We start from the raw sequence: 10790 nt of genomic DNA on the forward strand, positions 1-10790 counted from the left end.
GGGCGGGGGCTGGAGCAGGGGCGGGGCGGGGTTGGGGGCGGGGCTGGAGTAGGGGCGTTGCCGGGCGGGGCGGGGCTGCGGGCGGGGTCGGAGCAGGGACTGGAGTGGAGGCGGGGGAGGGGCAGAGCTAGGCGGGACAGGGGCGGGGCTCGGGCACAGCGGGGCGGGGCTGGGGGCGGGGCCGGGGTCACCGCGGGGCGGGGCCGTGGCTGCAGCAAGGACGCGGGAAGGGGCGGGGCAGGGGGCTGGGCCGGGGCACAGCGGGGCGAGGCTGGAGCAGGGGCGGGGCCGGGCGGGGCGGGATTGGGCCGGAGCAGGGGCGGGACAGGGGCCGGGGCCGGGCCAGAGCTTTGGTCGGGGCTGGGGGCGGGGCCGCTGCAGAGCGGGGCGGGGGCGGGGCACAGCGGGGCGGGGCCGGGGCCGTGCTGGGGCTGGGGGCGGGTCGCTGCAGAGCGGGGCGGGGCTGGGGGCTGGGGGCGGGGCCGGGGCACAGCGGGGTGCCCGTCCCCCTGGGTGGTTGGTTCGGGCCCGCGCACCCCGGGGCGCACCGCACCGCACCGCACCGAACCGCCCGGCTCGGGAGCCCCGGGGCACTCAGCCGCGGTGCCCGGTGAGGTCTAAGTGGCACTTTCAGCCCCAAGACATCCCCGCCCGGCCCCGGGGCGTCGCTGTGCTCGGTCCCGGTCCCCCCGCTGCACCCGGGGCCGGTGCGCTCACGGGGGGCGGAGCATCCGCTTCTCCCCGAGACGCTCCCCACGGCCACGGGAGACAGAGCTCCCTGGGCTGCTTCTCTCCCCTCAGCTCAGCCCTGCTCAGGCAGCTCCAGCTCACACGGAGGACGGGACCCCCGGCCTCCTGACTGACCCAAGACACACAGTCACACTCACCTCCACTGCCCCCACAAACTTCCACCCCCCCCACACTCACCTCCACTGCCCCCACAAACTTCCACCCACCCCCACCCACACACTCACCTCCACTACGCCCCATAAACTTCCACCCACACACTCACACTCCTCCCCCACTCCCCAGCACACCCATACATACTCTCCCCCAACACACACACACACTCCACTCCCCCCACAACCTCCCTCCCCCATGCACACACACACTGCTGTGGACTGTAATGTCACTGTTCAGCAATGTCAGTTGGTCGTGCTACTTACGGCTACTTTAAAAGGTGAGTTTAAAATGTCACTTTTACCGTACTCTGGGCATCTGCAGGAAGTTTTGTTTAAATTGTAGGATTCTTTAGTAAAATCAGTTTCTCCCCTTGCAAGCCATATCTGAACATTTGTGTGCATTTATAGTAAAGCTACTTAACTGTGGTCAGTGTATCAAACAATTGTGATTAACACAAAAACCATAAAGACGGAATTACTTTTTAAGAAATGGAAAGGACAAAACTCAGAAAATACTAAATTGGAAAATCCCCAATAATAAAAGAGATTTCATAGGGCCCTACATAGGCGTGTACCATCTTCCGAAACAACTCCCGGGGGTGGGGATGGGCTCAGGGCTCCAGGCTTGATCTATGGAGGGGGAGCGCTGGGTTTGGGGCTCTGGTCTCCCACAACTGGGTAGAGACTCCAGGATCCGGGCTATAGCACCCAGGGCAGAGGGGGGGAGGGAGGACTCCGGGCTTGTATCCAGGCTCAAGCCACCAAGAGAGATGAAGGGAAGAGACCTGGTCTTCGGCTGCCATGTGGGGGAGATCAGGGCTCCAAGCTTCAGCCGCTGGGGAGGTGGAGGGGAGTGGGGGCTCTGGGCTCTGCGACTCATCCACAGGAGGGCAGGGAGGGAGGTGGGGGCTCTGGACTTCAGCCACAAGAGGGGTGAGGGGGTCAGTGCTCCGGGCTTCGGCCACTGGGGTGACAGCCCCTCCCCCAATGCACTGGCCCCCAGACCCTCTCACCTGCTCCACCAGAGTGAAACCCAGTCCAGCTCGTCCCGCTGCAGCTCGCAGACCCCTCAGTACAGCCCCACCTTCACCTGGTCCTGCTCAGGGCAGCTGTCAGGCTCCTTGAATTCAAGTTTGTAAACTACTTTGTGACTCCCCAGGTATAATGTGATATATTCTGTACATGCAAAGTATCAGTCCTTTGTGCAGCCCCTCCCAGAAATCAAAATTCCTGTTGCTAATGGTACCAGCCTCTGTCTGTATGTCTGTGTGTGTGTGTATGCATAAGTTTATTGTGATGTCATGTGTGACAAGAGCAAAGACCGTTCTGGTTCAGCATTCTTGCCCTGCCTTCAGTCTGCCAACTTGCTTGGTTGACAACGGCTAGTGAACCCAGGAGCTGATAGACGCGTACTATCCATCTGTCAACAACTTCTTGAATCAGCTAGCCCTGAGCCCCTCATTCCTAGCCCCATCCCAAAGCCCGCTCCCCCAGCCAGAGCCCTCACCCCCTGCACCCCAACCCTCTGCCCTAGCCCTGAGCCCCTCATTCCCAGCCCCACCCCAGAGCCCACACCCCAACCCTCTGCCCCACTTCAGCCCCCTCCCACACTCTGAACCCTTCAGCCTCACCCCTGCCACACACCGTCCATGTGCAGAATGAATTTTGTGATGTGCAGCAATATACAGGTGATGTGTCACATAACAAAATTGCACATATTGGTGCACATCACAAAATTAATTCCGCACACGGACATACAAAATGTGAGGAAACACTGCTCCTGACTTTCAACCTATCTGAGACATCTTGAATTTCATAAAGTGACTGATCAGAATAACGTGCTCTCAAGTGAGCTACAGACCAACAGTGGTTCATAGGAATTATTCAGCAAGTATTTTAGAAGACCTAGACCATTAGAGGAAATCATGACCTGCTAAGAGACAATTAATGGAGAGAAGCAGCAAGATTAATCCCATACATTGGATTGGTTGTGACTTATTTGCCTGATTTGAAAAGAGGCCAAAAGGACCTGAGTCTCCTCGCTGGCGATAGCCCCCTGCTTGGCCAATCAGCACTGAGACTCTGAGGGGCGGGAGGCTGAGAGGTCTCAACAGATGTCCCAAAGGACGGCCCAGGTCACCATCAGAGGGGATCACTCTCAGACCCAGCCTCACCTCTTTGTGAGGACCTCCCGCAATGAGAGCACCCCCCACCCCATCCACACTCCACACACACACCCCTTCTTGGTAGAGGGAGGGAAGCCGGGGAAAGGGGAAAAAGAAGCAAGAGAAGAGGAGAAAGGAGGGAGGAAAGAGGAAAAGGGAAACCAAAAAGGATAAACCCCAATGTCCCCGGGGATTCTAAGCGTCAAAGTCCTAGGCAGGAAATCAAATTCGGCCACCTTAAGCCAGTGTTTTCTGGGTTTAGAATGCTGCCTGCACCAGGGGGATCAGACTGAACAGGTTCCAAACCTCTCTGTGCCTCTTACCTTGGAAAAGGGAAGTTTGTTTTCGGCACAATCAGTGGTAGGAAAGGAGAAAACTCCACAGAGATTTGCGGCAGCAAAGCCGGGGGGGTCTCAGAGACTGGCCTGGCCCTGCACCTCTGTCCTGCACGGCTGATGTCAGGGTCTCTCTGTGAGGTCACCCCCTCCCCACCACCTTTGCCCAATAGGCCGAGTTCCTGCAACAGGCCTTTGTGATGTCACTGCCACCCCCACCCCTCCCCTCCAAGCTGATGTCCTGCCCCTGGCTAGCCTCGTTGGGTGTTTGTTTCCCCTGGATCTAGGGTTGCCAACTTGCTGGCCCAACAAAACTGACCACCCTTGTCCCGCCCCGTCAAGGATGGAATGCAAGGCTGAGTTCACTCACCAACCCCCTGAAACATGTCAGTGCCCCAGAGAAAACCGGACCCCTGCTATTGGAACGAAATGCTGGAGATCTGAATGGGAAAGGGACTGTCTGAATTGTCAAGATGGGGAACGAACAACAATCTACAGCAATGTCATTAACACAAACACACTCCAATCCTGCTCCAGCCGGAAGGGAAATGGGCAGGAATTCCTGCTGTCCAGCAATGGACACACTTACAGCCCCGCACAGCAGTGAGTGGGCCGGGGAGGCTGGTCTGAGCAAACAAACAAGTGAGGAGGCCAGCTCCCCCGGCCTCCTGACTACCCCAACACACACAGTCACACTCACCTCCACTGCACCTCCATCGCCCCCTTCAGCCTCCTCCAACTGCCCCCATCACCCCCTTCAGCCTCCCCCTGTTGGCCAAAGGGGCAGGTGGAATCTTTAGCAGAGAATTCCTTTCTCCATTCTGTTAGCTAACCATTGCTGTTAAATGTCCGCCGACGAATGCAGCATTTGAAGCAATCTGACTCTAAATCCCCTGCCCAGTGTATGGTAAAAGTGACATTTTGTGTGTGTGCATGGGGGAGGGAGGTTGTGAGGGGAGTGGAGTGTGTGTGTGTGTGTGTGTGTTGCGGGAGAGTATGTATGGGTGTGTTAGGGAGTGGGGGAGTAGTGTGAGTGTGTGGGTGGAAGTTTATGGGGTGCAGTGGAGGTGAGTGTGGGTGGGGGGTGGGGGTGGAAGTTTGCGGGGGCAGTGGAGGTGAGTGTGTGTGTGGGGGTGTGTGGGTGGAAGTTTGTGGGGGCAGTGGAGGTGAGTGTGTGGGTGGGGTGGGCTTGGGTGGAAGTTTGTGGGGGCAGTGGAGGTGAGTGTGTGTGGGGGGGTTTGTGTGGGTGGAAGTTTGTGGGGGCAGTGGAGGTGAGTGTGTGGGTGGGGGTAGGTGGAAGTTTGTGGGGGCAGTGGAGGTGAGTGTGTGTGTGTGGGGGGGTGTGGGTGGTAGTTTGTGGGGGCAGTGGAGGTGAGTGTGTGTGTGGGGGTGTGTGGGTGGAAGTTTGTGGGGGCAGTGGAGGTGAGTGTGGGTGGGGGTGGGTGTTTGTGGAAATTTGTGGGGGGCAGTGGAGGTGAGTGTGTGGGTGGGGTGGGCGTGGGTGGAAGTTTGTGGGGGCAGTGGAGGTGAGTGTGTGTGTGGGGGTTTGTGTGGGTGGAAGTTTGTGTGGGCAGTGGAGGTGAGTGTGTGGGTGGGGGTAGGTGGAAGTTTGTGGGGGCAGTGGAGGTGAGTGTGTGGGTGGGGGTGGGTGGAAGTTTGTGCGGGCAGTGGAGGTGAATGTGTGGTTGGGGTTGGGGTGGGTGGAAGTTTGTGGAGGCAGTGGAGGTGAGTGTGGGTGGGGGTGTGTGTGGGTGGAAGTTTGTGGGCGCAGTGGAGGTGAGTGTGGGTGGGGGTGTGTGTGGGTGGAAGTTTGTGGGCGCAGTGGAGGTGAGTGTGACTGTGTGTGTTGGGGCAGTCAGGAGGCCGGGGGAGCTGGAGCTGCCTGAGCAGGGCTGAGCTGAGGGGAGAGGAGCGGCCCAGGGAGTCGCGTGGGGGGCAGAGCAGCAGCAGCTGTGTGGGGGCAGAGTGGGGCTGGGGCTGGAGCCCTCTGGAGCCAGGTGTGGGGAGCAGCTGGGCAGAGTGTGGGGGTTCCTGGGCAGCGGGCCCAGTACAGGGAGACCCTACCAGTCAAGAGGCCTTGCAGGCCGCACTGGGAGGGGTATTGTAACCCCCGTGGGGGGGGGAGGGGCCCTGCCACCTAGACACTGAGGGCGTGTGGCCACCGCCAGAGCGAGTGTCCGACCCGCAGCGTCCCTGCAGCACAGCCAGGGCCTGGCCAGGGGCCTGGGACGTGTGAGGAACAGACTGTGAACTGCCACAGCTGTTTGGGGTCCCCCGTGCCACAGAGTGGGGTGACGGCTTTTCCTTTCACCTTCCCCAGTTTCTCCTTGTTTTTCATGACTTGCTGTTTAATAACTTGTGTTTGCTTTGAACTATATGCGATGATCAATGGGTCAGGGAAGCGTCCGGAGCAGAGAGAGTACCCTGGAGTGGAGACACCCGAGCCCTGTCCTAAGTACAACAACCAGATTGGGGGTCGAGCCCCAGGAATCCTGGGCCCAGCCTTGTCTGGGTTACGAGGACTCTGCCACACGAGAGTAGAAGGGGTGTCCTGGAGTCAGGCGGGCCTCTGGGTGAAGTTAGTGGGCGTGAGGACTCAGAACCTTTCGCCAGCCAATTCCACAGGGGTAGTGTATGAGCCAGGAAAGGTCCCCACGATAGCGGGACCATTCCCCCGCTTACATAGGCCTGGACACAAAATGCCTTTAGCTGTGGATTGCACTGCAGATCTGATTGGCTGTAAATCCTGGATACCTCTGGCAACATGGGACCGCATGAACTGGTCCTTTCCTATGGTCTGGCTCTGGTGAGGTAAGACTAAAAGGTCTTTTCACGGTTGGACCAGGACAGACTCTGGGGAGTGCACTATTCTCCTCAGCACTTCCATTCTGTAGTGCCCTGACAGCAAGATCCCAGGTGAATGTGTGGGTTACTCTCCCTGGCAGGGTCAGGTTTTCTGTTCAGTTTTTAATGACTGAAATGCTTTTCTCTTCTTTGTAACCTAGGCACATGGTTGGACTCCAATCGCAGAGCGGAAGCAGAAAATAGTCACCATTCCCCGGAGATGCCCAGCTAAAGAGGGAACTTTTCAGTAAGAGCTCCCTGCTGGTTCACACATGCATGTAGACAGCGTCCATGCGGGTGTCTGTCAGTGAGGTTTCTCTGTCTGTTCTGTCAAATGTTTGCCTACTTGTTTTCTGGCTGGTGCCGACTGAAAGGATTTCGTATCCGAGGAAGGACGTATCCTCCTGCTTAGCAAACAAACAAAGCAGCACATTTCATGTCCAGATTATATTTAGTCGTAAATCGACATTGTGATGGTTCCCCACCAAGGAAAGTTACCCCGTCTTTAGGAAAATGACTGAAGTACGAATGCCAAACACAATTCCAATAGAGGATTCAAAGCAAGGTTTTCTGCATGGTGATTAAAGGCTTTAATTTAAATCAGTCCACCCTGAGGTGAACAATTAAGAGTTGTTATCTTCACTGAAGGCAGTTGAGGTCTAAGCCCTTGGTTCTGTCTGAATGGAAATTCGGTCCATTTACTAATCCGGTTTCAGGAGCATTGTGTGGGGTGCAAGGAGAGGCCAGTGCCATGAGGACAGATGGCTTTGGATGTAAAGGTCGCCGGCAGCACCTGTAACACCTCCCCCCCAACATGCCCTCGCTTGTCCTGGCTCTGGAGCTGCGGCTGGAGCGGGGCTCGGGTCAAACCCTTTGGCGCTGAAGCCCAGTGTTGACATCTCGCTCTCGGAGGCCCAGACTGACCCAGCCACAATCCCCGCGCGGGGGGGGGGGGCGAGCTCTGTCTCCCGTGGCCGTGGGGAGCGTCTCGGGGAGAAGCGGATGCTTGCATTGGGATTTTACACAAAGACCTTTCAGAAGAGCCCTAGACGGTGCCTGAGCTGGCTCGGATGAGGCAGCAAGGGGCAACGCAGCCTGAGCCAGTGAAACTGCCAATCCCCCAGGGAGCAGTGGAAGCAGGTCCAAGCCGCAGCAAAGAGCGGTTCCTGCCGGGAGACGGGAAGCAGGCAGATTGCAGCTCTGTGGGACAGAGAGTGTCTGTTTGTTCTGTATGTGGACGGCACCTGGCACAATGGGGCTGATCCCTGAGTGGGGCCTGTACACAATGCTAATAAAAGAAGGGGATTTGTTGGATTACTCTAAATCCCGAGTGGAAAGGTGGAGGTGACAGGGGCAAGCCCTGGACAGATGGGATCTGCCCAACCAGGGCAGCATGTGCAGGACGGGGAAGGGGAAAGGCCATTGGAAGTGTTTCCACAGAAGCAAAAAAATCAGGGAACCAGCCCAACCATGGAGGAGTGAGGCTGTTCCCTGGGCTAGCTCTCCACAGACAGCAGTCATGGGCAGGCTGGGAGGGATGGCCTGGATTCACTTTGGATTGGCTCCAGTGTAAATGAGACGAGAATTGTCCCAGAAGGGCCCAGGTACAAGAGTGACAGACACTGTAGGTGGAGCCTGTGATTAAAAAAATTAGGTGCATTATAAAACAGTAGTAAAATAATCCCCCTGCTCCCCTTCTCCTGATGGGTGACCCCAAGTCTGACCTTGTACCTGTCCATGGGGCATCATCACTGAATGGGGGAGCTGTTAACGAGGCACCACAGGGATTGGCTGTAGCCCCCTCACTATTCAACTTTGTAATTAACCATCTGGAAGTAAATATAAAATCACTGCTGATAAAGTCTGTGGCTAACACAGCTTGGAGGAGTGGTAAATAATGCTAATGATGGGGCAGTTGTACAGAGCAGCCTGGATAGTTTGATAAAATGGGATTAGTAAAACAAATGCAGTTTAATCCAGCCAAAAGCCAGGCCCTATAGCTGGGAACGGAGGCTGGTGGCCACACCTAGAGCCTAGGGAACCGTAGCCTGGAAAGCAGGGACTATGAAAAGGATTTAGGGTCACAGAGGACAAACAGCTGAACCTGAGCTTCTGTGAGCTGCTTTCAGGTTAAGCCTGCAGCTTTGGGCAAGTAATTCAGACCCTGGGTCTGTGTTGGAGCAGACGGGTGTGTCTGGCTCAACAAGACAGGGTTCTGGGGTCCTGAGCTGCCAGGGCAGGAAAGCAGGGGCAGAAGTAGTCTTGGCACATCGGTTGGCAGCTCCCAAGGGGCTTTCTGTGATCCAACCCGTCACAAGGGACAAAACACTCCAATCCCTCCTGGTGGGAGGAGCCAGGTTTGCTCTTCAAATTCTGTCCTTGGTAGATGTCCAGGTCTGGGAATGTCCCACAACAGCATTTCTAATGGGAAGCTGGCTGCAGAACAATTAAACTGCTGAGAGCTCCTATGCAGGTGGGGTGGGAATTCAGCCTCTGTGTTCTGTCAGTGCAGCTAGAGCAATAGGAAAACCTCACCAGTCACTGTAGCAACTGTCTACTCCAAAGTACTACAGGAGCATTTTAAGTGTAGACAGCCTGAGAGTGAGACCAGATCTACCTCCAGTTGGCACTAGGGATGCGCCAGCACTGAGACTACAGCAATGACAACAGTTCAATGCTTCCGGAGTTGGCACGGAGATTCAAATCTACGTGGGAAGCCCCAAGGGATTTCTAGTCCAGCACCTTAACCCCTCAGCCACAGCTACCTGATGGCCACTGGCTTCCCTACACTATGATTCTCTTAGTGAATTATCACTTCACATTGTTTGCTCAGACCAGCCTCCCCGGCCCACTCACTGCTGTGCGGGGCTATAAGTGTGTCCATTGCTGGACAGCAGGAATTCCTGCCCATTTCCCTTCCGGCTGGAGCAGGATTGGAGTGTGTTTGTGTTAATGACATTGCTGTAGATTGTTGTTCGTTCCCCATCTTGACAATTCAGACAGTCCCTTTCCCATTCAGATCTCCAGCATTTCGTTCCAATAGCAGGGGTCCGGTTTTCTCTGGGGCACTGACATGTTTCAGGGGGTTGGTGAGTGAACTCAGCCTTGCATTCCATACTTGATGGGGCGGGACAAGGGTGGTCAGTTTTGTTGGGCCAGCAAGTTGGCAACCCTAGATCCAGGGGAAACAAACACCCAACGAGGCTGGCCAGGGGCAGGACATCAGCTTGGAGGGGAGGGGTGGGGGTGGCAGTGACATCACAAAGGCCTGTTGCAGGAACTCGGCCTATTGGGCAAAGGTGGTGGGGAGGGGGTGACCTCACAGAGAGACCCTGACATCAGCCGGGCAGGGCCAGGCCAGTCTCTGAGACTCCCCCGGCTTTGCTGCCGCAAATCTCCTTCACGAGGTCTCTCCTCGAGGACTGAGAGAGAATTAGGATTCACGGATGTGAGCATGGGGAGGAACCTCTGTGGAGTTTTCTCCTTTCCTACCACTGATTGTACCGAAAACAAACTTCCCTTTTCCAAGGTAAGAGGCCCAGAGAGGTTTGGAACCTGTTCAGTCTGATCCCCCTGGTGCAGGCAGCATTCTAGGCCCAGAAAACACTGGCTTAAGGTGGCCGAATTTGATTTCCTGCCTAGGACTTTGACGCTTAGAATCCCTGGGGACATTGGGGTTTATCCTTTTTGGTTTCCCTTTTCCTCTTTCCTCCCTCCTTTCTCCTATTCTCTTGCTTCTTTTTCCCCTTTCCCCGGCTTCCCTCCCTCTACCAAGAAGGAGTGTGTGTGGAGTGTGGAGTGTGGATGGGGTGGGGAGTGCTCTCATTGCGGGAGGTCCTCACAAAGAGGTGAGGCTGGATCTGAGAGTGATCCCCTCTGATGGTGACCTGGGCCGTCCTTTGGGACATCTGGTGAGACCTCTCAGCCTCCCGCCCCTCAGAGTCTCAGTGCTGATTGGCCGAGCAGGGGGCTATCGCCAGCGAGGAGACTCAGGTCCTTTTGGCCTCTTTTCAAATCAGGCAAATAAGTCACAACCAATCCAATGTATGGGATTAATCTTGCTGCTTCTCTCCATTAATTGTCTCTTAGCAGGTCATGATTTCCTCTAATGGTCTAGGTCTTCTAAAATACTTGCTGAATAATTCCTATGAACCACTGTTGGTCTGTAGCTCACTTGAGAGCACTTTATTCTGATCAGTCACTGTATGAAATTCAAGATGTCTCAGATAGGTTGAAAGTCAGGAGCAGTGTTTCCTCACATTTTGTATGTCCGTGTGCGGAATGAATTTTGTGATGTGCACCAATATGTGCAATTTTGTTATGTGACACATCACCTGTATATTGCTGCACATCACAAAATTCATTCTGCACATGGACGGTGTGTGGCAGGGGTGAGGCTGAAGGGTTCAGAGTGTGGGAGGGGGCTGAAGTGGGGCAGAGCGTTCGGGTGTGGGCTCTGGGGTGGGGCTGGGAATGAGGGGCTCAGGGCTAGGGCAGAGAGTTGGGGTGCAGGGGGTGAGGGCTCTGGCTGGGGGTGCGGTCTT

Source organism: Emys orbicularis, chromosome 6, assembly GCF_028017835.1.
Source record: "Emys orbicularis isolate rEmyOrb1 chromosome 6, rEmyOrb1.hap1, whole genome shotgun sequence".
In the NCBI taxonomy this organism is placed as follows: Eukaryota; Metazoa; Chordata; order Testudines; family Emydidae; genus Emys; species Emys orbicularis.